This window comes from Monodelphis domestica, chromosome 8, assembly GCF_027887165.1.
Source record: "Monodelphis domestica isolate mMonDom1 chromosome 8, mMonDom1.pri, whole genome shotgun sequence".
NCBI lineage: Eukaryota > Metazoa > Chordata > Mammalia > Didelphimorphia > Didelphidae > Monodelphis > Monodelphis domestica.
In genome coordinates this window covers 71,314,473-71,338,153 of record NC_077234.1, presented here as the reverse complement: position 1 = coordinate 71,338,153, position 23,681 = coordinate 71,314,473, and the positions used below count along the sequence as shown (strand labels likewise).

General features: G+C 43.5%; 1 protein-coding gene across 2 annotated transcripts in view; it reads right to left on the bottom strand.

The window, feature by feature from the left end:
* Nucleotides 1-19,164, bottom strand: part of TMBIM1 (transmembrane BAX inhibitor motif containing 1) — a 36,215-nt gene extending 17,051 nt beyond the window's left edge. Inside the window, exon 1 of one of the 2 annotated variants that reach the window (XM_056808529.1) lies at nt 19,020-19,164. The gene's annotated coding sequence lies outside the window, so the exon portion shown is untranslated. The remainder of the gene's footprint in view (nt 1-19,019) is intronic. The other variant, XM_056808527.1, reaches the window with a different exon arrangement.
* Between the last annotated feature and the right edge of the window lie 4,517 nt (nt 19,165-23,681).

Below are 23,681 nucleotides of genomic sequence, written 5' to 3'. Positions count from 1 at the left end.
TGGCAGGGGCTAGGCAACTGGAGTTAGGTGACTTGCCCAAGGTCACCCATCGGGGAAGTGTCTGAGATCAGATTTAAACCAGGACCTCTCATCTCTAGCCATTGAGCCACCTCACTGCCCCCTCTCCAGTATCTTTGACAAGAAAGCCCCAACTAGGGTCAAGAAGAATTACACAGTACTGAAAACTAACTGAACATTTCAGATACTGTTGGGGTCAATAAGGATATAAAGACCTAAAAAAAGGAGTTTATATTTCCACTGAGGAAACAACATGTATGCTAATCAGTAAATTTTTTAAAGATGTTTTGGGAAGGGGGAGTGCAGCTAGGTGGCTCAGTGGAAATGGGAGTACTTGGGTTCAAATGTGACCTTAGACATTTCCTAGCTGTGTGACCCTGGGCAAGTCATGTAATCACCCTTGACTAGCTCTTACCACTCTTCTGCCTCGGAACTAATACACAGCACTGATTCTAAAATGGAAGGTAAGGGTTGGAAAAAATTTATGTACAATGGTACTATAATTATTCTATACAGACCTACTGACAGATTAAAAATAATAATAATTTCAGGGCACAGGGAGCAGTTGAGTCTAGCCTTAAAGGCAGCTAGAACATCGGAGAAGGGATCCGAGAATGAAGAGCATTCCAAGTATGGAGATGATCCATGCAAAGGTCTGGAGGCAGGAGATGAAGTGTTACATTGAGGAATAGCTCTAAAGATTGTCTGGCTAGGATATAGACTTTGTTAGGGGACGTGATATGAAAGCACCTGGAAAAGAGAGATCGAAGCCAAATTGTGAAGGCTTTAAATTCTGCAAGTTACCGTGGAAGACAATAGGAAGCTGGTGAAGGCTCCTGAGCAAAGGAGTGACACCATGAGTCCTGTGCTTTAAGAAGATCCCTTTGGTGGGGCAGCTGGGTGGCTCTGTGGATTGAGAGTCAGGCCTAGAGATGGGAGGTCCTGGATTCAAATCTGGCCTCAGACACTTCCCAGCTGTGTGACCCTGGGCAAGTCACTTGACCCCCATTGCCTAGCCCTTACCACTCTTCTGCCTTGGAGCCAATACACAGTATTGACTCCAAGACAGAAGGCAAGGGTTTAAAAAAAAAGAAAATCCCTTTGGCAGCTGAGGGGAGAAGGGATTGCAGCCAGGGAGAGAGTGAAGGCAAGAGACCATCAGAATTACTGAAACAGACCAAGAAAGAGGTAATGAGGGTCTGAACAAGGATGGTGGCCCCAATAGTGGAGAGAATGGGATGGCAGGGAGACATGAAGGCAGAACCTAGAAGATCTGGCAACTGCGTAGAGAAGGAGAGCAATTTTAGAATGAGAAGTCAAAGCTATCTGGATGACCAGAAGCAAGATGGTACCCTTGACAAAAATAGGCAAGTTATAGAAAAAAGGTGGCTTTGGAGCAAAGAGAACGGGTTTTATTCTAGACATTCCGAGTGTCCCCCAGGCCTACAGGATATCTCAGTGAAGGTGTCCAGCAGGCAGCAGGTAATGGTGGATAGAGTGCCTGGACCTAGATTCAAATCTGACCTCAGACACTTCCTAGCTGTGTGAACCAGGGCAAGACATTTAACCCCACTTGCCTAGCCCTTACCACTCTTCTGTCTTAGAATTGATAAAAAGTGGGCACCTAGGTGGCTCAGTGGATAGAGAACCAGGTCTGGGGTTCAAAAATGGCCTCAAATATTTCCTAGCGGGGCAACCCTGGGCAAGTCACTTAACTCCAATTGCCTAGCCCTTCCAGCTCTTCTGCTCTGGAACTAATACTTGGTATTGATTCTGAGACAGAAGGTAAGGGTTTATGTTATTTATTTATTTTTTAGAAGGTAAGGGTTTAAAAAATAAAGTCCAATTCACATACAAGTCAAAACATTACACCATGAGGTCATTGATCCTTTTCTAAAATGAAGGTGCTCATCTGCCTTAGAACTGATACTTTGAATTCTGAGGCTAAAGATAAGGATTTTTTAAAAAATCGATTCTAAGACAGAAGATAAGGGTTTAAAAAATAAAGTCCAATAATGCTTGGAAATGATCAAATAGAATATAATTAAAAAAAATAAAGTCCAATTCACACACAAGTCATCACCCCATGACATCATTGGTCCTCTTCTAACATGAAGCAAGAATAGCCACCACCCAAAGGGCATCATAACTGCTACCAGCAAGGACAGAGAGTTCTTTCCAAAGTAGAAGCACATGCATGGTCAGTGAAATGGGCCACTGGAGTAGGGAGGGAAGAAAGGTCTGATGCAGAGAACACTTGAGTTAGAAGGAAGTTGGCTGCCAGCTCGGGCCTTAACCAGCTGTTGGATCCTGGACAAAGCAAATGCTCTCCCTCCTCAAGCCCTACAAAAAGGTTTCTTAAGTGACTAAACGAGGGAGGCTGGACCAATCGCTGATATCCCTTCCAGCTGGAACATTTTGTGATAAGATATTTTCTGAAGGAGCTTGGTACTTAAGGCCTGTCTGTCTTTTGTCTTATCCAGAGGCTGATTCAGCCTTCTTTCTCTAGACAGAACAGTAGCATGGTGATTTTTATATACACCAATAAAAGCTCATAGTGACAGGGTGAAGGGGTGACACATAGAGCAGAATGCTGGGAGGAGTCAGGTATAAATCCTACCCTGGGCATCTTCAACTTCTTGGAATGGGTCAAGTTGGGGCTATTTTAATTATCCACATACACATCAGTTTTGATCTCTGCTCCAACAAGGTAAACTGGTAATAACAACCACTTTAGTGACCAGTTCTTTTCTGTCAACATAGATTCCATTTTCTTTCTTGTGGAAACATTTGAACTCCAAGACCTGGTGACTGACTCCCTCTGTACTTGAAGAAAATGTTTATGACTATAGGCAGCTAAGTGTTGCAGTGTTGTGTCGGATCCCAGCTCCATCAACAGCTCATGGTCACCAAACTGGGGTGAGGAAAATGGCTCTGGGATTACAGGAGGGCAGAGACTGACAGAGACATGGAGAAAAAATTTCTTTGAGCATGGGAAAAATTTAATGATTTGGGATCTATAATTTATAGGGTAAATGACATAGGGAAAGGGATTAGGTAAGCCTTTTGCAGGGACAGTGGTTAGTAATGATTTACAAGATGGAGACAATGGATTTAGATTACCTCCGTGGTTCTGAACAGAGTTTTCTATAGGTGATAATTCAATATGTCAATGTGTAACCATCTAACAAAAGTTTCTCATAGAATTCTGGCACCAGTGATTTCTTAGAAGAACATCTAGTATTTAGGAAGGAATTGGATTAAGTTCTCATGCTGGGGGGGGGGGGGGTTGGGGGGAGGGAAACTATGTTTGGCTCTAGTTAGCTGATGGCTCTGATTTTATTGGTAGGCCCTACTCTCACTACTGGGGGCTACTGTGCTAGACTTGGAATTATGGACACCTGAGTTCAAATCCAAGACCTGAAATTTCAGATCCAATTCAGATACTTAACTGTGTGAGCCTAAGCAAGTCATCTAACCTCTGTGTACCTCAGCTTCATCATCTGTAAAACAGGGTTAATAATAGCCCCTACCTCTCAGGATGATTGAAATAAAATGAGATATTTTATCCAATGCCAATCTAATCTAATGATTAGCATTATTGTTATTATTGCTATCATAGAGTAGTCAGTCTAGGGTATACTCACCATTAAAAATATTTTTATAACTATTCCAATATAACTGGTTTTCTTTGTAATCCTATTGACTTTATTTTGTAAGTGTCATTCTTCTGAGACTTCACCAGATTACCAAAGAAATCCAGTGCACAAAAAAAGGTTTAAAAACCCTTGGCACATAAATGTGAGGCTTTTTAGGTAATCTTTCCATCCTTACTCTCATTTCTTGGTCCAGGCCCCCTTGTTATTAAATTTAATAATTTAAGAAACAGCTTCCAAAGGCTTGAGGAGGGAAAGCATTTGCTTTGTCCGGGATCCAACAGCTGGTTAAGGCCCGAGCTGGCAGCCAACTTCCTCCTAACTCAAGTGTTCTCTGCATCAGACCTTTCTTCCCTCCCTACTCCAGTGGCCCATTTCACTGACCATGCATGTGCTTCTCCCTTGGAAAGAACTCTCTGTCTTTGCTAGTAGCACTTATGATGTCCCTTGGGTGGCGGTTGTTCATCCTTCATTCCAATGGTTTGTTTTTGTTATGTCAACCTCCCTTTTTTTTTTTTAATATATTTTATTTGATCATTTCCAAGCATTATTCGTTAAAGACATAGATAATTTTCTTTTCCTCCCCCCCCCCCCCACCCCCCATAGCCGACGCGTAAGTCCACTGGGCATTAGATGTTTTCTTGATTTGAACCCATTGCTTTGTTGATAGTATTTGCATTAGAGTGTTCATTTAGAGTCTATCCTCTGTCATGTCCCCTCAACCTCTGTATTCAGGCAGTTGCTTTTTCTCGGTGTTTCCACTCCCATAGTTTATCCTTTGCTTATGAATGGTGTTTATTTCTCCTGGATCCCTGAAAGTTGTTCAGGGACATTACACCGCCACTAATGGAGAAGTCCATTACGTTCGATGATACCACAGTGTGTTTGTCTCTGTGTACAATGTTCTCCTGGTTCTGCTCCTCTCGCTCTGCATCACTTCCTGGAGTCAACCTCCCTTTTTTAATGAAGTCACAGGCTATTCATTCAAAGAACTTGGATGTCTTATTGAGTTCTTATTAGAGTAAATAATGTCATCAAGAGAAATAGTGAGGGGCAGCTAGGTGGCTTAGTAGATAGTCCTGGAGATGGGAGAGCCCAGATTCAAATCTGGTCTCAGATACTTCCTAGCTGTGTGACCCTAGGCAAGTCACTTAACCCCAACTGCCCAGCCCTTACTGCTCTTCTGAGTTGTTATCAATACTTAGTATCAGTTCTAAGATGGAAGGTAAAGGAAAGGGAAACAAAAAAGGAAAAGAAGAAATAGTGAAATCAAAAAACATCTGCATGTTTTGGGGGGAAATGGTAAGCTCAATTTGGGACCCATTTTATTTAGATCTCTAAATCCTGTGAAGTTAGTGGGTTCTTCATCCCTGGAGCTCTTTCAACTATTGGGAAAGAATGGTTATGGATAACCATTTGTCAGGGATATTGTAGAGGAGAATTGGCATGATGCAGTGAAAAGAACAACGACCTGGGTTCAAATCTTAATTCTGCTAATTACTACATCTCTCTGGGCCTCAGTTTCCTAACCTGAGAAGGTTGGATTGGATAACCCAGTGGTCCCTTCAGGTTCTAGATCTAACCTCTGGATGGATGGGTTCTGCTCCCACTCTAGTCAAGGCTGCTGATTCAGAGGCTCCCTTTTGTCCTTCCCTGTGCCTCTCAATTTTCTGACTTGGGAAAACAAGAGCCTGGAATCAATGACTGGAGTGTCAGGAGCTGAGACCCAGAGCTGGGAACCACCAATGGAGAAATAAACAGGCTCTGGTCTGTCTCCTCTAGCACCCTCCTCACCAGGGACAGTTAAGGGGGCAACAGCCTGGGAAACAGTCCTGGATTTGGGGAAATTTATGGAAGACTCCTATTTCCAATACCAATTCCATTCATATCTGGTGACCTTTGGCCAATTCCTTGGCTGGTCTCATTTTAGTTTTCTTATCTCAAGAATGAATATGGCAGAAGGAAGCCACATAAATGACTGTGGTCCCTTTCACGTGTAATTCTTAAAATAGCAACTTGATCTATGTAGGGTGACACTACCATAGAAACCAATTTGTTCTTTGGAGTCCCTACAACAATACTGGGGATAAATCAATAGCACATTGGCAGAGTTCCATGGGAAAAGTTTAGTCATGATGACTTCCTCACAATCCCACAAAGTCCTAGTGACTGTGATGAGGAAAAAAAGCTAGTAATGTGGGAATCATCAATCAAAAAGGCATTAGAGGTAGGGTGGGGTATAGGGTGATAGCTAGGTAGCTCAGTGGAGAGAGAGTCAGGCTCAGAGAGCCATGGGTTCAAATTTGGCCTCAGACACTTCCTAGCTGTGTGACCCTGGGCAAGTCACTTAACCCCCATTGCCTAGCCCTAACCACTCTTCTGCCTTAGAACCACAACACATTATTGACTCTAAGATGGAAGGTAAGGGTTTAAAGGGTTTAAAAAATCAATCGTAGAATGTCAGAGATGAACAGAGATCACATAGTCCAACTGCTTCATTTTCCAGATAAGGAAACCAAAGCCAGGAGAAGAAAAGCATCTTTCTCAAGATCACACAATAAGTTCATGGCAGCCTAAATGCCCTTTTCATTTCAACATGCTGCCCCAGAAAGAAAAATCCATAGACTATGAAAGAAGAACTTCAAGGCTGCTCCTGATTTACCAATCCCAACCCTGGATTACTGCCTCTGTTGACCTCCTCTGCTCCTACCCACACACCAGCAAATGAGGCTAGAGGAAGGCACAAAGTGACAAGAGGCCACTACAGACAGATTTGTGCTGTGTGACATCTGCTAGACTCCTATTATTCTGCCATATTTGATTCAACTCCATCCTGTATGTCAGAGACTTCCTAAAATTCTCTTCTTTTCTTAACTATCCACAACTCCCTTAACTCTCAACCTTCTCAGCTGAGGACCTCCCCTGTAGTGAGAAAATAGAGGTCATTTGCTCTGAGTTGTCTCTTATCCCTCTCCCTTGATCTCAAAGCTCTGTGACATCCTGGAAGACACATACCTACAATTCCCAGTTGTTGTGGTTGTCTCCAAAGCAAAGATCATAATTATACTTAAAAAGAAGGAAGATGGGGCAGGTAGGTAGCACAGTGGATAGTGTGCCAGGCCTGGAGTTCAAATCTAGACTCAGATACTTCCTAGCTGTGTGATCCTGGGCAAGTCACTTAACCCCAGTTGTCTAGCCCTTATCTCTCTTCTACCTTAAAATCAATACTTATAAAACACTCATAAAAATAAATAATAAAATAAATCAATAATTCAAAGACACAAGGTAGAGATAAAAATAAAGAAGGAAGAAGGAAGAAAGGTAAAGTTTATGCTTTCAGAGATCTCTGAACTCTCAGCCCCAGAGCAAGGCCCAAGGGTGATTGATGTTCTCAAAGGACATCAATTGGAACTCCAAACCAGCCTAGGAAGTTGGTGACTGAAGCCCAGGCCCCTGCAAAGGAAAGAAGGAAAGAGGAAGATATGCCCAAGAACTGTGGCATAAGAAGAATTATTGTTCCGGAATCTGCTCAAATAAGAATTCTGCTCCCAGTATTAAGAAAGATGGCATTGAAGGGAAGTGAAAAGAACAGCCAACCTACCCAGGCAAGCTGCTCACCTTTTCGCAGGGTAGGAATGGAAAGAGCAGCTCAGAACGGGCCCTTCTGAGAAAAACTCCACCCTGGGAAGCTTAGCTCAGAGCCTCAACCTGGCCCCACCTCTCCAGATCATTCTTCTTCCTCCCAATCCAAACAAAGTCAGCTCTGCTTCTCCTAACCCATCAATTCACACCGATGCCACTGACCAGAAAGGACCAAGTGAGTCACAAGGAGTCAGGAGCAGCTCACCCAAGCCCACGACCAACCACATCTAATGAAGCTTTGGGGACACAGCTATGAAGTTCTTCGTCTGAATGTGGAACTGGCCTTGAGGACAGATTTTTAAAAACAAAAAAATTATGGAGAGAAAATGGACAACGGGAAATGGGGGGAAAGAGGGTGTGTGGAAATTTCTTATCTTGGCCATGAGTTCCCAAACTTCCAATCTAGCCCTGGGCACTGACTGAAAACACTCTCTCATTTACTCTCTCCTCCCTTTCTCTCTTTCCCTTCTTCGGGAGAGGCCAGGAAATGTCACAAAAGAAAAACACGGACTCTCCCAGCCTTGCTCAGACATGTCAGTCTCTCTGCACTAAGGAGTAAGTAAATGTGTCCTCTGGTTCCTGCCCTCAAGAATCACCAGCTCTCCCAACGTCCTTCCCTGTCCAACCCGTCTGTCCATGAACAAGGAGGCCCTACCTCTAGCCCAATTGGAAGGAGAGAGATTTCCCCAGGGCTTATGGGTTCTGGAAAAAAAGGATAAGAGCCTCTCAGTGACCAGAGGAAAGAAATGACCCCAGGCAGGCAGGAGCCAGAAGGGCACAGGAGCTCTAGGAGTGAGATCCTTTTCTGACCAGAAACCATTTATTGACCAAGTATCAGGAAGGCTTCCATGGGTCTCTCCTCTCCCTCCAAGAAGCATCCCCCAAGCCTGTGGCAGTTCCCTTAAGCCTTAAGAAGATGGCTGGGTATGGCAGGAAGGGGTGAGGCCAACCAGCATGATTTCAATGAAGTTAATGGTCTGGATCTACAAGATAAAGGGGCAAAGGAAGTAGTTTTCTGGAGGGAATGCAGTTGACTAATGGGTAAAAAACAAGGCTCTTGGTCCTATGACCCATTTCTGAAACTGTGGGTAACTGCAATGCTGACCCTTCATCTAGCCTTCTCCCTGCTTTTTAATGTAAAAACAAAAATGCGCCAATACTTTTTTCATGAGGCTTTCAGAGGCCAGGCAACAATTAGATGGCACCCAAGTAGTAAGAAGCCCAATTGGGATTCAAACCTCCAGTTCTCAGATTTGAATTCTTTCCATTAAACCCTACTACCTCCCCTACCCCCACTTACTTATTTAAGGCAGAATATCAAGGACACAAACCAAAGGAGGAACAATATCCCTTCTCATCCCTTCAGCTCCATTCTCTAAGGATCTAGCTTCCCCAGTTCTACTAAGATCAGGACTAAAGACAGAGTCAGCCAAGAGATGGGGGGGAGGGGGGTGAAGCCAGGAGAGGAAAACCACTGGAGGAGTGTGATAAAGAGGATGACCAAGTTGGAGAGGAGTCTTGGTGCAGTCATCTTTGCTTAACACCAGCAGAAGGGATAGATGAGCAGCCAGCCAGCCAGACTGTGCCATATCCTGTCTGTTGATGAGAGGGGCACAGTGACAGAATTACATCCTTAGATACACTGCAAGTAGAAACTCTAATAGTATGAAACCAAGTTATTTGGAAGTCAGTTATCCCTTCCCAAAGGAATCTAAAGAGATACATGGAAACTTCCATATGAAAAGGGATCCAGAAGAAACCATCTTCTATTTTATGGACCATTCTTGGTCCCATGAAAAAATGAGGGGCTAAATTCATACCTCAGAGATAGGGGATTACATATACAGAATGTTACACATATAAATATATATATAAAGAGGGGGGAGGGAACATGAGAAGGAGGGGGGGAGACAGAGAGAGAGGGAGAGAGAGAGAGAGAGGTCTACTATGGAGGTTGATTTTGTTAATTATATAGAATCAATACCGCACATTGGTTCCAAGGCAAAGACTGGGCAAGGAGAGTTAAAGTGACTTACCCAGGGTCACACAACTAGGAAGTATCTGAGGCCAGATATGAACCTAGGACCTCTTGTCACTAGACCTGGCTCTCAAACCACTGAACCACTTAGCTGCCCCCTAATTATATTTCTTTTTCACAAAGGAATGCTCACTGGGTAGAAGGTAATAAATAATAAATCAAAATATGATTAATAGAATAAGAATAGAATAAATCAAAAAATGATTAATGTAAAAACAAAAATGCATCAATACTTTTTTTTAAAGGAGACTTTCAGAGGCCAGACTATATATATATATTTTTAAGGTAGACTTACGTGACTTACCCAGGGTCACACAGCTAGCAAGAGGCTGAGGCTGGATTTGAATTCAGGTCTTCTTGACTCCAAGCCCAGCACTCTATCTACTATGCCACCTAGATGCTCCAATAATCATCTTTTAAAAACAAGAAAAACTCACATTTATGTAGTGTTTTAAGGCCTGCAAGGCTCTTTGTTTACAATAATACTTTAAGATTGGTCATATAAATTTTTACTATCTCAGCTTTACAGATGAAGAAACTGAGGCTTTGAGAGGTATGTGGTTTGCCTATTATAACACAGGATTTAAACCCAGGTCTCCTCAGTTCAAGTCTAAAACCCACTAGCTACTTATTAAACAAAAGAAACTGCCTCTTACAGAAGCAAACTACCAGCTTGTACCCAGATTGTACAGTAAATGATCTTCCCAGGTTTCCAAGAGAGACATTAAGGAATAAGGAATCTTAAGTCCAGAAAGGATCTCGGGGTACCCGGTGACTCTTCATACATTCTGTCCCCAGTGCCTGGAATAAGATTCTTCCTCCTGCGCATTCTGCTTACTGACCTCCCTGGCTTTCTTCAAACCCCTCCTAAAATCCTGCCTTCTACAACAAGTCTGCTCCAATCCCTCTTAAGTGTAGTGCCTTTCCCTCTGTTAATTATTTTCTATTAGTTCTGTAGCATATATAACCCAGATCAAATAACCTGCCAGCACCAGGAGGGCCAAAGGAAGGGAGGACAGGAAAGAAATTTGTTAATATGTGTAGTTGGTAAAAATAAAAAATAAAAGTCTTTTAATTCTGTATATAGTTTGTGTATATATGTGTGTGTGTGTGTGTGTGTGTTTGCATGTTGTCTCCTTTAATAAACTGTAAGCTCCTTGAGGGCAGGGATTATCTTTTGCCTCTTTTTGTAATCCCAGCATTTAGCACAGTGCTTCGAATTGATTATTATTGATTGATTGACTACTGGGCTAGAGAACTAAGAGTATTGTAGAAGGAGACCTTTCTACACAGTAATAGTGGATTCATACAATCTGCAGAACTGCTCAACTCATTCAGTCTTTCTGGGCTGTAAAATGAGAGGCTTGGCCTAGATAAGCTCTAAGATCCCCTGCAGCTCTAAATTCTATCTAGATCATGGAGGCCTTTTCCATTCCAGCCTTCTAAGTCTTGAGATTCCTTCCAAGACTTACATGAACTGATGCAAAGTGAAGCAGGCAGAACCAGAAGAACATCGCACACAGGGAGAGCCCTATTTTTTGATGAACAACTGGGAATGTCTTGGTTATTCTCAGCAATACAGTGACCCAAGACAATCCCAGAGACTCCTAATAAATAATGCCTTCTGCCCTATGAGAAAGAACCGATGGAGTCTGAACACAACCTGAAACATACATTTCATTGGAGATCTCTCCCACAAAATAACTACTATGGAAAAATGTTTTATATGATTACACATATAAAACCTATATCAGATTGCTTACTGTCTTGGGGAAGGGGAAAGGGAAGGGCAGGGAGGGAGGGAATAAGGGTCAGAAGAAGAGAGAATTTGGAACTTAAAACTTTTTTTTAAAGAATGTTAAAAATTATTTTTACATGTAATAGGGGTAAATATTATTTTAAAAAATAATCCCTTCCAGTTATAACATCGTTTCATCCTTTCTAAGACACTTTCTTACATCACTGTCACGTCCCAGTGCCTAATGATTCTTTCCAACCCTCCATTGCAACAAATAGATAAGAAAGAAAATTGATACACTGAGTGTGCCTGCAACTATCTCATTCTGCACTCCTAGTCTGAGAGAGAGACAGAGAAACAGAGAGACAGAAAGGGAGAGGGAGGGAGAGAGGGGGCAGATTTGCTTCAATATCACTCTCTTCCAGGCAAACAACACTGACAGTTTCTGAAGCTTTTTAGTGTTGTTTTCCTTTATATTATTCCAACAAATGTGCAAATTTGACTTCTACTTCTGCTTTCTTCATTCTGCATAGCTCCTACAATTTCCTCAACTTTTTCTAAATTTTACATTAGGCATTTAAAAAAATTTTTTAATATTTTCCTAAAATTTACTTGTCATTTCTTACAGAGCATTGATATTCTATGAAATTGTTTAACCAATCTTCAATGGGTAGGAGTTCTTCCTTCTTTTTTTTTTTGATACTACAAAAATTGTTGCTGTAAAGATCTTTGGGAGCTTTCCCTTTGACCTCCTTGGAATCTATGCCTAGTAATAGTACCACTGGTTCAACATTTATTGACTTTTTTGGGTATAATTCCAAATTGTTTTCCAGAATGGTTATACTAAATTCAGTTCTGTCAGCAGTACAATAAGCATGCCCATCTTTCCACAGCCCCACCAACATTTATTTATATTCTGAGATACCTTCCAGTTCAAACATTTGTCTTTTACGTTCTAACATTCAGTGTCCAAAGGGTCATTCCAGAGATGACATTCTATGATTCTAAGTTCAAGTGTGTTATTACTATGCTACACTAAAGAGTAGAGATGGTTCAATCCAATCTCACTCAACAAACACCTAAACACTTAACCTGAAAGAACCAACCCAAGGACCTCTCAGAAGATCTACAAGCTTTGAAACTTGGCTTTACCAAGGTTGGTAATAATCAGAATAAAGATGATAGTGTTTCCAAGGATGCTAGGTGGCTCAGTGTTAGACCTGAAAAATGGGAAGCCCTGGGTTCTAATCAACCAGTTGTCTAGCTGATATCTGTCTTCTGCCTTGGAGGGAGGGAGGGAGGAAGGGAGGGAAGGAAGAAAGGAAGAAGGAAGGAAGGAAGATCATACTGTTCCCCACACAGACACAAACCAGCTGAAAGGAAGCAAGGAAGCATGAGAGTCTGGGACTAAGTGTCTTCCCCTATAAAGCCATCATGAGGCACTATGCAACATTCTGGGCAGTTTTTCGGTTAAAGGAACACAGAAATCTTCAGACTATATGATCTTTATCTGAAATCCCCAGCTCTCTGAGATTTGGACTCTGACATTTAATAGCTTTTTGGTCATGGATAAGCCACTCAATTTTTCTGAGCCCCAGTTTCCCCATTTGAAAAAAATGGCATGTTGCCATAGACCAAGGCACAAAGTTTTTATAAACAAAAAAGGGAGCACCCCAAAACTAGAAGGCAGCATCATAGATGCAGAAAACAATATGATTGACTGGAAATAAGGAATTCAGTCCTAGCAATAACCCCTCCTTTCATCTAGTCCCCAAGAAATGCTAATTGATTCCAGTTTTCCTCCAAGAAAAGTCATTAGATATAGAAAACAGAATTCTTCTAAAGGTACAGCTACTGGTATAGAGATAACAATTTCCTTTTAATTCAAGTGATTTATAAGGAAACTGGAATTTTAAACAATCTAAAGAAAAACTGAATTTTGAACCTATAAACTTCTAAACTTACTTCAAGGAAAAAGAAATATGACTTAGGCAAGTATACAAAATGTTGGCAGTGATACAGAATAGGCTGGATTACAAAATGGAATCATGGGGCAGGAACAACTACATGGCTCAGTGGACAGAGAGCCAGGCCTGGAAACAGGAGACCCTGGGTTCAAATCTGAATTGAGACACTTTCTAGTTTTGTGACCCTGGGCAAGTCATAATTCTAATTGTAGTCCTTACCACTCTTCTTTCTGCCTTGGAACCAATACGTAGTATTAACTCTAAGATAGAAGGTAAGGATTTAAAAAAAAAAAGATGGGCAAAAAAAAATGGGCAGCTAGGTGGCCCATTGCTAGAGTTGGGAGAAGCTGGGCTCAAACCTGGACTCAGAGACTCAGATTATTTCCTAGCTGTGTGACCCTGGGCAAATAATTTCTCCTCAACTGCCTAACCTTTGTCCTTTAAACCCATCCCTTCCATCTTAGAATCAATACTATGAGCACTGCTGGGTCTGTACCCCAAAGAGATAATAAGGAAAAAGACTTATACAAGAATATTCATAGCTGCGCTCTTTGTGGTGGCCAAAAATTGGAAAATGAGGGGATGCCCATCAATTGGGGAATGGCTGAGCAAATTGTGGTATATGTTGGTGATGGAATACTATTGTGCCCAAAGGCATAATGAACTGGAGGAATTCCATGGAACAACCTCCAGGAAGTGATGCAGAGCGAGAGGAGCAGAACCAGGAGAACATTGTACACAGAGACTGACACACTGTGGTACAATCGAATGTAATGGACTTCTCCATTAGTGGCAATGCAGTGATCCTGAACAACCTGCAGGGATCTATGAGAAAAAAAACACTATCCACAAGCAGAGGACAAACGGTGGTAGTAAAAACACCGAGGAAAGGCAACAGCTTGACTACAGGAGTGGAGGGGATATGATGGAGGAAAGATTCTAAACAAACAAGCTAATGCAAAAACCAATGACACGGAAATGAGTTCAGATTGAGGACACATGTGATACCCAGAGGAATCACGCATCGCCGATGGGAAGGGTGGGGGGGAGGAAGAGAAAATGATTTTTATTTCTAATGAATAATGTTTGAAAACGACCAAATAAAATAATGTTTAAAAAAAGCAATAAAAATTAAGTTTGAAAAATGAAAAAAAAAAAGAAGAATCAATACTATGTATTGGTTCCAAGGCAGAAGAGTGGTAAGGGCCAGGCAGTGGGGGGTAAGTGACTTGCCCACAGTCACACAGCTGGGAAGTGTCTGAGGCCAAATTTGAACCCAGGACCTCCCATCTCTGGGCCTGGCTCTTCATCCACTGAATTACCCAGCTGCCCCCTTACCTTCTGTCTTAAGAGTTGCTAGTAGGTAAGAGTTCAAAAAGTGAACCCCAAATAGAATAAATTTTATTTTCTCAGGTGCTACCTACCGCTCAGGATAAAACAAAAGTGCCATTACACTTAAAGCAATTTTAAAGCCAGAAAAGACAAGAAGCAATTTGATTTAGCAGAAAGACCACTGGAGTTGGGAGTAATTAAATCTCACTTCCAATATTTGCTAGGTATTGAGCAAAGTTTCCTTATCTACAAAATGAGAATAACAAGTCACAGAAAACTCCACATACTCAGCATACCTCACAGTTGTGATGAGGAAAGTGCTTTAAATAGCATATAGCAATACGTGGACAAGTCATTAATATATTCTCTCTTGCCTAGTTGTGCAAATTAATGAAAGTTCTTTGAGTCATCCATCATTGACCCAAGTGAAGAGATAAGAACCCACATTTCCCTCCTTTGTCCAAGTGGAGAAAACCCTGGGTGTGACATGTGGCATAAGTTTTATCTATCAGACAGGGTGCATATGTCAGCTGATTTTACTGAATTTTTTCTTTTTTTAATCTTTGTTGCCAGACAAGGTGTTTGGGGTCACAGAGAGGCAAAAAGATATTTTTTTCAATAACAGAAATTAAAAACAAAAGGTTCCATCATTTGGGTTTAAAATTTTTTATTATAATTTTTTTCAAACCCTTACTTCCATCTGAGAATTAATACTGCATATCGGGTTAGGCAAAAGGGGGTAAGTGACTTGTCCACGGTCACGCAGCTAGGAAGTATCTGAGGCAACATTTGAATACAGGCCCTCCTGTCTCTGGGCCTGGGTCTCAATTCATGAGCCACCTAGCTCATGAATTATCATTTGTTTTTAAGTAGAAAGTATCTTCTAAATGAAAGCCATTCTCATTAGATCAGCAGGTCTATGTGATAGTAGAAATAATAGAGATCTGGGTTGTAGTCCAGGTCAGTCATTCACTTTTATGTCCCAGGGACCCCAGTTGGCAATCTAGAGAAGACTCTGAACACCTTTTAAGAATAATGCTTTTAAATGGATACAAAAGAGGGCAGGGCTAAAAAGCCAGGCCCAGAGATGGGAGGTCCTGGGTTCGAATTTGACCTCAGATACTTCTTAGCTGTGTGACCCTGGGCAAGTCACTTAACCCCCATTGCCTAGCTCTTACCACTCTTCTGCCTTGGAACCAATGCATAGTACTGATTCTAAGACAGATGGGATGGGTTTAAAAAAAAAGATGGAAGGTACAGGTTTAAAAATAAATTAAATAAATAAAAGGATAGAATAAAACATACAGGATTACAAAGGAAACCAAGTATATTTTAAATAGTCATCAATTTTTTAAAAAGATATTTTAAAAACAATTTTACAGTCCCCAGGTTAAGAACACCTGCATGATGGGGCAGCTAGGTAGCACAGTGAACAGAGCACCAAGTCTAGAGTCAGGAAGACCTGGGTTCAAATTAGGCATCAGCCACTTCTAGTTGTAATTCCCGGGGCAAGAAACTTAAGCCCAATTGCCTAGCCGAGGCTGTTCTACTGCCTTGTAACGGATAAGCTGGAAGGTAAGGCTATAAGAAGGAAAAAAGGACTCCCACGTAATGATCCCGGTCTATCTCTCAGTCAACAAGTAGTGTTGGGGATGCTGGATTATTTAGACTTCAGGAAGCAGCCACATCCCCTGCTCAGGCAGTCCAACTTCCTTTCATTGGACAGGTCATCGCTAAGATGGGTGGCGGGGCCATCCTAGCCCTGGATAAGCAGAGATGCTGCCCTGGGGATTTCCACTCACTCTTCCTTTCGGGGTTCATGGAGGTGTGAGGGAGAGCTCTAGGTTGGAGCCTCTCTATTGCCAGGGCTAGGGGACTCCACAGAGATGATTACCACTTCCCAACTCGTTCTGACATCTAAGGATCTCTAAGCACCAGACCCTGTCATTATCTTACAAGCAGTCCCCATGACGCAGGAAAGGTAAAGGCACAGGAAGCCAAGAATCAAGTCCTCTGGTGCTGAACAAGATGGAGCTACTATAAAAAACTGGGGGGAAAGGGTCCCCCTAATCGTGTTCAGTCTAACACAAAGCAATCGGAGAGAAGGCGCCTGGTTCTTTGGGCAGCCACTAATCAGGCCAGTCACCAGCTTCGAAACCAAAGCTGACCCAGAGGATGAATATTTCAGGCCCCGAAGAACCGGACACCAGGGCTGCCTTTCGTGGCTTCGAACTCTGCCCCTGGCTCCCAGGCCCAGAGCCCATGGCGAGAAGCCCAAGGCAGGGGGAGGGGCAGGTAGTGAGCCACAAAAAGGCACCAAGAGAGTAGGGAGGAGCTAGGGCTGGCTGCTGACTCATGAAGACCCTGGGAAACTCCAGCAGGTCAGGGCTCAATGAGCCTTTCCATCCCAGCCTCTACACACACACTCATTCACTGCTTCCCCTCTGGCTTCCAGGACCCTCATTCTACTAAAAAGGAAGGGGGGGGGGGCTGCTGGAAACCCGGAACACCCATCTCCCAAAACCCAATCCATCCCAGTGTGGCCGAGGAATTGAGGGGTCTCCACCCACCGCCCCTTCCTCTCTGGTCTCGGAGCAGCTCCCATTCCAGTCCCACACTGACAAAATGATGCTCAGGAAACACAGTTATCAGGGAAGGAGTCCCAGGACCAGCGTTCGAGTCTGGCTCTGTATTTCTGAGGTTCTGAGTAGATCTCTTCAGTTTTGTGTTATGAGAGGTTGGACGAGGTCTCCCGGAGCTCTAAATTAGTCTACTGAGGTACACCTAAAGACCCGCTTACCCAGTCAGACAACTATGAGAGGCTCGACAAGACCCCAACAGGCACAGCCAGCCAGGTGAGGCAAAAAAAAAATAATAAAATAAAAAATAAAACCATAGGAACAAAATAAAAACAGAGTTGCTCATACAGCAGGCAGAGAAACACTTGGCCAGAGAAATATAGACGTATATACGCATACATATGTGTATTTTATATGTGTGTGTAGACACACAATGACAGGGAGAAACATTGGTAGAATTTTATACACAAATGTGTATACTATTATATAATGTGTATAATATGTAGTAGTATATTCTATGTATAATATACACAGAGACACATAAAGCAGAGGGGAAAATACATTGGCCAGAGAAATGTATGTAAGTACACACATATTTTATTTATATATATGTATCTATTATACACACAACAGCAGAGGGAAAAACACCGGTCAGAGAGATATGTATAATTGTATACACATGTGCATTAGATCATATTCCATGATGTGATGTAGCACATACATGATATATAATTGTATATCATATGTATGATATACACACAGACACACATACAAGGCGGAGGAAGAAATAAATTGGCCAGAGAACTATTTGTAAGCATACACACCTATATTCATAATATAGATTATATGTGTATATCATACACACGGGGCAGAGGGAGAAACGCATTGGTCAGATATGCATAGTTATACACATGTGTATATGTATAGCATTATAATGTTAGAACATTATACGTATAATTTACACATACAGAGACACACAAGCATGGCAGAGGGAGAAATACATTGGCCAGAGAAATATATAAATAATTATACAGACACACCTGTACATTATATATATACACATATATATAATACACACACACACAAAGAGACATATACAACAGCTGAGGGAGAAACACGTTGGCCGGAGAAATCTATATAAATCATTATCCCCACATATGTGCGTATAGGATATATATTACACGCACATGCAGACCCTCAGGGGCACACAACACACGCAGACGACACGAGGCCAGAGGCCCCCCGAGCCCGAAACCCAAAGGGATCCGAAATAGCAGGCAGCAAGCCCCCTTCCCCTCTGCCGGCTCCCCGGCGAATGGAATCCAATCCCGAGTCACCACCAGCGCCGGGAGAGGGAGGAGGAATGCAGCCCGCCCCGAGCTTCCCTTCCCTTCCCTTCCCATCTGACTTTTCCCTTTCCCTGCCCCATTCCCTGACTTAGTTCCAATCAATCAACAAACAAATAGTTCCTAAAGCTCGAGGCTGGGCCGGGTACAGCTAGAAATAAACACTAATTCCAAGTCCCCACCTTCCCTCCGCGAGTTTAGATTGGAGCAGAAGAGCCCAAGCCGGTGAAAATGGGGATGGAACAGATCCACCTCACGCAGAAACCGGGGAGTCGGGGGAGGGAGGGTCCTAGCAGCTGCTGCTTCAAGCACCTGAAACTTGGGATCCCAAGAGGAGGGGGTGGAAGAAGGAAGTGGCTTCTTGGCGTGGCGGACAACGAAAGCAAACGCTAGGAGACGGGAGAAGAGTGTTGGGCTTTGGGTTTGGCTCTGTTTTGGTGGATTCCGAGAGTCCACTGAAGAAAGTATGAAGTTTGGGAAGGCAAGTTAGGGCCAAGTTGCCCAATTTGGAGGCGTTTATCCTATCCGGTCTTAGAGTCGCCGGAGAAACACTGGCGATTACGAAGTCGGGGCTGGAGGGGAACGCGATCACACCTGAGCTTCAGGGAAATCACTTTGACGACTGCGTAGGAGAAGTTGGAAGGCCCAGTTGAGAAAAGTCCTTTCCCACCACCCGGCTCACCCCCGGGGAGCCACTTCCTACCTGCCCGCCAGCCGAGCTGAGTTTCACTCTAGGGCTCCCAGCACTCCAGCTTCGACCGAGGCGAGTTTGGCTTTCAGGTCTCTGCTGCCCCCACCCACGGAGCCGCCCTGAGGAGGGCGGGGCCAAAGGGCCCACACAGCCCCCAGCTTTCCTTTTCGCCACCCCCGGCCGGGTCCCGCCGCTTCGGCTCGGGCTGCAGAGGGCGCCCGGGAGCCAGATTTCAGCCCCGACTGCCCCACCGTCCTGGCTGCGCCTCCTGCCCGAGTGTGTGCTCCCGGAACTGTCGGTAGGAGAATGCCGACTCTGCGGGCCGCAGCCCTCCCTGCCCTTTTGTGATCGGGTAGCTCTCCCACCTGTACGCTGTGGCATGCCATCTCTCTCCACCATCCCGCCCCTCCCTCCCTCTGACTCTGGGCAAAGGCCCTTCTGCTCCTTCCCCTCCTTTCCAGCCCTTCCAAGCCAGCTGCTGAAAGCCTAAAGAGTTTTCTTCCCGGCAATGGGCTTCGCCTAATGTGCTGGCTCGGGGGACTGAGGGGAGGGGGGGGAGGGGGGTTAAGCACAGCTTCCAGGCTGCCGCCTTTCCGAGAATGGCCCCTACTGTTTTCCAGACACCTCCACGTGTGTCCCACAGGAGTTCCCATCAGCCCAGCACACACACACACTCTCTCTCTCTCTCTCTCTCTCTCTCTCTCTCTCTCTCTCTCTCTCTCTCTCTCTCTCTCTCTCTCTCTCTCTCTCCCCCCCCCCCCAAAAAAAAAACACCGGAACAATAGCATGAAACCTGTCGTTTGCCCTAGGATACAGTTCCTAAAAGATTCTCTCCAATGAGATCTCCAAGAAGCCAGCCCTGCTCGCCTGTGAGCCTGGAGGAGGGGGGCTTGGGATTTTCAAACCCTGGGACATTCATTCCCAGCAGGCTTCCCACCTCGCCCTAATCTGAGTCACTAAGCACGTTTTGATAGTGGAAAGTAAAGAGAAACGGTGCTTACTGGTACCACTGTTAGTAAAAGTAATGGTCAGTGGGAGAAGTTAGGTGACTCAATGGGTAGAGAGCCAGACCTAGAGAACAGGAGGTCCTGGGTTCAAATCCGACCTCAAACACTTCCTAGCTGTGTGCCCTGGGTGGGTCACTTAACCCCCGGTTGCCTAACCCTTACTATTCTTCTGCCATGGAACCAATACTCAGTATTGATTATAAGAAAGAAGACAAGAGCCTTAAAAAAAAAAAAGTAACAGTCAGCTCCTACCCTGATGCTTCTGTTCTCAGCTGAGCCAAATAAAGAGAATACCCTCCAAGAGGAAGGGCCAAGGAAGACAAAACACATGGAGGTACCTGAATGCTCCAGTCACTTATTCCTGGTTCTCTAAATGTCAAGTCAGAAGCTATGCAACTATAGTCCAAAGTGCCTTACGAATTCTGGTGCCAGGAGCAGCCAACATGAAAAGCTTCTGCCCAGTACAGGGGAAAGTCCCCAAGACTGCCAAGAGAATCCTTCATAGAGGAAGAAGTAAAAATGGTGTTTGTTTTTTTTAACCCTTACTTTCTGTATTCATAGCAGTATCAATTCAATAAAGCAGCCAAGACTAGGCAACAGGATAAGGGCTAGGCAATTGGGATTAAGTGACTTGCCCAAGGTCACACAGCTAGGAAGTGTCTAAGGTCTTATTTGAACCCAGGACGTCCCCTTTCCATATCTGGTGCCCCATCCACTGAGGGCCCCCTCCATCCCTCTACAGCTTTTGATATTGTTGATCACCAACCCCCCCCACCTTGGTTTGGTGACACCATGCCCCTACAGAGCTCATATTCAAATGGGTGAGACTGTACACAAATATCTATGTACATCCAGTATAATACAAGTCAATCTCAAGTGGAGGAAAGAGGTAGTTCTGGGAAAAGTCATCTGTAGAAGGTGAGATGATGGGAGCTGAATTTTGAAGGAAGCCAGAAGGCAAAGGTAAGTAGGGAGATCATTTTGGTTGTGGGGAACCGCCAGGGGGAAAGTACAGAATCATAAGATGGAGTGTTACATGTAAAGAACAGTTGGCCCATGTCACTGGATATATGTGGAAGGGGAAAAGTTTAAAAAGACTAGAAAGATGAGGCAGTTGGGTGACTCAGTGGATTGAAAGCCAAGCCCAGAGATGGGAGGTCCCGGGTTCAAATCTGCCCTCAGAAATTTCCTAGCTGTGTGACCTTGGATAAATCACTTAATCCCCATTGTCTTTCTGCTCTTCTGCCCTGGAACCAATACACTGTATTGATTATAAGAGAGAAGGTATGGGTTTTGTTGTTTTGTTTTGTTTTTTAAGGCTAAAATAGGAGGGAGCCACCTCATAAGAAAGGCTTTAAGTGCCAACCAGACATTTTATATTCTATCTTAGAGGAAAAAGGGAGCTACTGAAATTGATTGAGTAAGGCAGTGACTCAGGCAGCTGTGATTTTTTAGGAAAACCACTTTGACAACTAGTTGGAAGATGAATTAAGATGGAGAGACATTTGAGGCAAGGAGGCTGAGCAGAAGCTGTTCTTTCAGGCATGAGATGCGGAGGACCTGCAGGTACCATTGTGGTGACTGTGTGAGTGGAGAGGAGGCTTGTGAGAGATACAAAACATTAAATCTGTGGGGTGAGATTGACTCTGAAGGGCTGGTGGCACCTTATCAGTAATAGCAAAGTGGGGTTGAAGGCACAATTTTGGGGGGAAAGCTAATGAATTCTGATTTGAATATGTTGAGCTGAGATGCTGATGAGACATCCATTTTGTGTTGTCCACCAACCAGTTGAGTATGTAAGATTAGAGCTCAGGAGAGAGATTAGGGCTGCATATGTACATCTGGAAATCATATTTTTATTTTGGGGGAAATTTTTATTTAGTTAATTTAGAATATTTTTTCCATGGTTATAAGATTCATGTTCTTTCCCTCCCCTCCTCCAATCTCCTCCCGTAGCCGACATGCATTTCCACTGGGTTTTACATGTGCCATTCATTGATCAAGACTTATGGAAATCATATTTTTAAAGATGATCATTGAACCCATGGGAGTCGAGACCCTACACACACACACCCATACACACAGCAGTTCATTGGTGTATCCCATGCTTTTACCTTTCGCTCTGCTTATGTTTGCTAATCTCTTTTGCTTATTGATAAAATGTTAATAACTGATTAACCACTCCTGTTAAATGTTAGCTTTATTGGGACCTTTATAAAAAGACTGTTCATTGTTGTTCAGTCATGCCTGACTTCTTCATGGAGTCATTTAAGGTTTTCTTCTCAGAATGCTTTGTCATTTCTTTCTCCAGTTCATTTGATAGATGAGGAAACTGAGGCAATCAAGGTGAAGTGACTTGCCCAGGGTCATACCTATAGTGAGTATCTGAGGCTGGATTTGAACTCGGGTCTTCCAGACTACAGGCCCAGTATTCTATCTACTGAGCCACTTAACTGTCTTTTGTAAAAGGAAAAAGAAAAAAAAAGACTCCCTTAAGCCAAAGGAATGAATCTGGAGTGGTGGAGTCTAAGGTATGGGTAGCAAGTTTACCTGGGTTAGGGTTTTATTTCCTTGAGATCTCTCTTCTTTTTAGGTGATGCCTTTTTTTAAAAAGCACTTTCTTCTTGATAAGCTTCTCCTCCAACCATGAATCTTCCTTTATCACAAAGGAGGAAACCCAAACTTTTTAGCAAACCAAGAAATGTCACTTATTGAAGGAAGGTTTGCAACATTCCCATACCCATACTCCCCTACTTCTCTGGCCAAAGGAGACTGGTGAATTTTACTATTCTGTAGTATCCCTTCCTCCTGGAGTGTCCTTTCTTGGTGCTCCCCTGGGCAATTTGTGCTCCTGTTGTCATCCTCTGCTCCTCATTCTTTTTTCTTTCTTTCTTTTTTTTAACTCTTACCTTCTATCTTAGAAATATTGTATATCAATTCCAAGGCAGAAGAGTGGTAAGGACCAGGCAAAGAGAGTCAAGTGACTTGCCCAGGGTCACATAGCTAGGAAGTATCTGAAGTCAAATTTGAACCCAGGACTTCCTCTTCTCTAGGTCTCTCTCACAAGCTACTGAGCCATCCAGCTTCAAAACATCATTTGGCAACTGTTTGGGATATATAGTTTAAGTATGGGGAGTCCTTACCTTTGATCTTAGAATCAATACAGTGTATTGGTTCCAAAGCAGAAGAGTGGTAAGGGCTAGGCAATGGGGGTTAAGTGATTTACCCAGGGTCACAGAGTTAAGAAGTATCTGAGGTCAAATTTGAACCCAGGACATCCTGTCTCTAGACCTGACTCCCAATCCAGTGAGCCACCCAGCAACTTTCTGCCCATCTTTAACCATCTCCTGGACCTTTCTTGTGCATGTTTGCCAACCAAAGTCTAGAAGTGTGTGAGATGTGTAAAACACACCCTTTACACCCCAACTTCTCTGTTCTTAACTGCTTCCATCCTGCAATTCCTTTGAGCATATGGGGGACTCCATTGATCAGGGTCACCCTAATCAACACCCCCCTCCCCTCCGGATCTTTCTCCCCGATAGCCTCTCCAGCCACTAGAAAGCTAACATGAGAAGAGCAGATCTGAACAGCTTATTGATCAGGGCTCCTTTGGTGCTGCTCCCTACCAGGAAGTTTGTTACATTAAATGGGGCTTAGGTTTCCTTTC